Genomic DNA, 4,761 nt, shown 5'->3' with positions numbered 1-4,761 from the left:
CTACAACTTCGTCTAAAGAGTACAAAAAAAGGTGTAGAATAAGTAATAAGCAAACCCTTTAAGAACTAGTGGAAATCCTAGTTAATTCAGGGCATATGATGTTAGTGTTGGATGCATTCTCCTCTCGACCATCCAACCATCAACAAAGATTCTATCATGGAATATGAGGGGAATCAACCATAAATAATAGTAGAGGATCCTTATAATAGATGCAACAAAGAAAAACCCACAATCATGATGATTCAGTAAACTAAATTATCTAATGAAAAGAGTATCATTGATAGTTGGGATGATTGTCAATCAATAGCGACATATGTTCAAGGGAGGGTAGGAGGTTTGGAAATACTCTACAACCCTAAAGAAATTCAAGTTATGGACATGTTTAGTTCTCCCAAAATTCTAATAGTAAAATTTCATTCAATAGAATCAATTGGAATATTTTTCTTATCCAATGAATACGGTCCCTCTGCTTCAAGAGACAGATTGGAGTTCCTCTAATCCATCTGCAATCTCAAGCCATTCATTAATGACATCCCCTAGACCATTGTGGGGATTTAAACATCATTAAATCCTTTGAAAAGAAAAAATGGGATATTATGCATATATAAATGAAATTGGAACGTTTTGCGAAGTTGATGCGATAATTAAAACTCTTGAACCTGAGACCATTAATGGGATCCACACCTTGAACAACAGGAGAGGAGGAACTCAAAAAATGACATCTCATCTGGATTCCTTTCTAATTATGGAGTTTATGATGGAAAGTTTATATTCATGGAGGCTTCCATTCTGCCCTGTAGAGGTTTAAACCATTGGCATATTAGTTTGCATCTAAACTTCAAAGACAACCCCAAGAAAAAAAATTTATGCTTTGAAAGATTTTGGGTCTCCTACCCAACATTCATGAATAACATCAAAGCATGGTGAAAAGGGGAAAAAACGTGGAAGGATACATAATGCATTGTTTTCTACAGGAATTGAAATTTGTCAAAGCAAATTTGAAAATTTTGAAAAGGGAGGAATTCGACAACATCTTCCAAGCCTAAAAAGATATGGGAAATTTAAAGGAGAAAAAGAAAAAAACCATAATCAGAGAGGGAATACTAGAGAAATTAGAAACGAGGAAGCCTACATTTTAAATCAATTGGGGGAAGGAAGGATCCAAGAGGAAATCCTTTGGAAGAAAAATTCACAGTTTCATTGGTTGAGGGAAGGAGAAAAGAACAAATCTTTCTTTCATAAAACTATTCTCCAACACAAAGACCATAACCACATTTCCTCTCTCAACACTTCAAATGGATGTAGTATTTTAGATCATAAATATATTGAATAAGAGATAATTTTTTGCTACAACAACCTGATCTCAGATCCTAGGCCAATCATAGTAGTAGCTATAAGAATAATAAAAATACATATCCCCTCTCTAATTTCTTAGGAGAAAAATTAGGTGCAAACGTGTGCCATCACCTTAGTATAGGTTGAGCTAGTTGTTATGGAAATTTCCAAAAATAAGGAACCCGGGGCTTATGTATTTATAATGGAATTTTTGCAATCCCACTAGATGATAATCAGTGAAGAAATTTTGGAAGCAACAGAGGAATCATAGAGGACAACCTTAGTCCTCCAACCATTTAGTGCTACCTTCCTTAAAATTTCACCCAAGAAAGAAAGAGCAGATGATCCAAGCTTCTTTAGGCTTATTACACCATGTATTGTGATTTAAAAAATAATGACAAAGGGCATAGCCAACCACCTCAATCCTATTCTCCCCCACCCAATTTTACCTGAGCAAACAAGTTATGTGGAGGGGAGAAAAATATTAGATGGCATCGAAGTGGCTCATGAGGTCATCCACCTGCTTAAGAGATCTAGAAATACAAGTATGCTAATAAATCTTGACCTCTCAAAGAAATTTGATATGATCATTTGGTCCTACATGCTTTAGATTCTGACAACCTTTGTCTTTGCATGAATCATGTATTAATTGGATCAAAGCGCTGATAGCCATATCTTTCATCTCTATTCTCCTCAATGGCTCTCCCACAAACACCTTTACTCCTTCAGGAGGAATTTGACAAAGGGATCCACTTTCCTCATTCCTATTCATTTTTAGGTGTATATATTGAAATGTCCCACGTTCCCTTATAAGGAAACAAATTTGAAAGATTAAAAATAGGAGAGATTCCAATTTTTCATGGAAGCTCTATTTCATAGGTGTTGGAAGAAAATTTTCTCAACACCTTGCATGGTCCAATCTTCTAAAGTTTCAATTTATTGCATTCCCTCTTGGGAAATATTTCTTTTCTTAGGTGTTTCAATACCAAATATCCCACTTCAAAATTTAACTCTCTCTTCTTCAAATTTTCCCTTTGTTTGTGCTTGATGCTACTTTCCTGAAGTTACTACTTGACCTATTCATGCAATTCCTACACGACTATTGAAAAATCCTCAACATTCTCACTTCTCATTTCCTACTTTCCCAAATTCCTCTAATCATACACCCCTCTTGGATGCATTCCATACATCATACAAAATGGGATATGTTCGAAGGTAATTCAATATGCTAACAAGATAAGGTTTGTACCTCTATTAGGAGAATTGTTATATGCAAATTCAACTTGCGCAAGTACTTGATCCCACTGCTTGGGATGTTCACTTACTAAAATTTTAAAGATGTTTTCTAAACTTTTGTTTACCACCTATGTTTGTCTACTAGTCTACGGGTAGTATGCTAAACTGAAAATGAGATTGGTTCCCAACTTTTTCGATAAATCTCTCCATAAATGACCTACAAATTTAGTACCTTTATAAAAAATAATGTTTTTAGGAAATCCATGTAATTTGACCACTTTTTTGAAATACAAATTTGCAATATTGGTTGTATCACTTATCTTAGTACAAGGTATAAAATGTGTCATTTTAAAGAATCTATCAATTAAATCATTTCCTTTATAAGTTTCAGGTTCCTAAAACAAAATCCATAATCATTGAATCCCATGGCTTCTTCCTTTTACTTGCTGACATATCATGCATCTTTCAACTAATATTTTTACATTAGCTTGCATACTTTGCCAAAAATAATATTCATTCAATTGAGTGAACATTTTGTCCTATCCAAAATGTCCTACTAAGCCACCATTGTGCTTCTCCTTCAACAAATATTCTCCCAACAAACATCTCAGAATGCATAATTGGTTGCCTTTGAACAATAATCCTCCTTGCATCGTATAAACTATCCATGGAATTTTATCTCAGCTCACTCGGTTCTAATAGGTTGCATAAGCTTCTTTTAAATTTACATCTTCATTATACAGTTCCTTCAATGCATCAAATCCATCAACTTGAAACTCGTCTAAAATCAGATTTCATCTACTTAATGCATCTAGAACTTTACTAGACTTCCCTCTTATATTCTTGATAATGAAAGTAAAATTGTACAAAAGCTCAATCCACTTCGCATGCCTTAATTTTGTTTGGTTTTTAATAAACTACAAAGCATGGTTGTTAGTATATAAGACAAACTCTTTAGGCATTAAATAGTGTCTCCATTTATCCAATGCTTCAATAATGACATAAAATTCCTTGTTACATCAGGAATATTTTTGTTTAGCATCATCTAGTTTTTCACTAAAATAACCAATTGGTTTCCCTTATTGAATTAAAACAACTCCTCTAAGATTCCTTTTAGCATCACACTCAATTTGAACTAGCTTATTAAATTATGGTACTGCTAAGACAACTTGTTATGTATTTTTGTGTTTTAACAATTTAAAATTTTTAATAGATGCTTTTGTCCAATGGAAGGATTGTTTGTTCCCTTTTATCATTTCTATAGCAGGAGCACATATTCCACTAAAATTTATGATAAGGTTCTTGTAAAGACTAGATAATCCATGGAAACTCTTGACCTCATATCCACTTTTAGGAATAGGCCATTCTATTATTGCTTTGATCTTCTCGTTATCCATTTTCAAACCCTCTCATGATATCACAAAACCCAAACAAATTGATTATGACTTCAAAAATTTACATTTCATTAGATTGATTAAGAGTTTCTCCTTTTGAAATTTATCCAATACCAATCCAAGGTGGCTAACATGTATTCCTTTGACTAACTACAAACTACATCAATATAAAAAATAACAAACTTTCGTGTAAAATCTTTCTCTTCTTTCACTAACCTCATAAAAGTTCTTGGAGCATTTCTTAACACAATTGGAATTACTATCCATTCATAAAGTCCATTGTTTTTTTTGAATGTATTTTTACATTCATCTCCTTCTCTCATCCTTATTTGATGGTGCCCACTCTTCAAATCTATTTTGGAAAACAACTTAGCACCACTCAAGCAATCCATAAATCACCTATGCAAGGCAATGGAAATCTGTAATCAATTGTAATTTTATTTATGGCCCTAGAGTTCATAGACATTCTCCATCCTCCATCTTTCTTTGGACTTAGCACTATAGGAAAAACACATGGGCTTAGACTTTGTATGATCAACCACGCATCCAACAAATGATGCACTTGATTCTTGGTTTCCTCATTCTCTATTGGAGTGATTCTATATGTTGCTTTATTTGGTAAATTAGTCCCTAGAATCAGATCAAGTATTGCTCTTGTAGGAAAATCTTAGAAATCATGCAACATTTTAGACTCTTTCTACTCACATCAAATATCACTAAAGGGAAGTAAATCACTGATGAATTATTGAACAAGAAAAAGGAAGATTTTCCTTGTGTTGATCAATGTTGTGGAAGA

This window comes from Pinus tabuliformis, chromosome 5_2 (genome assembly GCF_031772625.1).
Source record: "Pinus tabuliformis cultivar Carrire ecotype Pingquan chromosome 5_2, CPIR1, whole genome shotgun sequence".
Lineage (NCBI taxonomy): Eukaryota > Viridiplantae > Streptophyta > Pinopsida > Pinales > Pinaceae > Pinus > Pinus tabuliformis.
The sequence above is the reverse complement of the archived record's forward strand: the minus strand, read 5'-3'. Positions refer to the sequence as shown.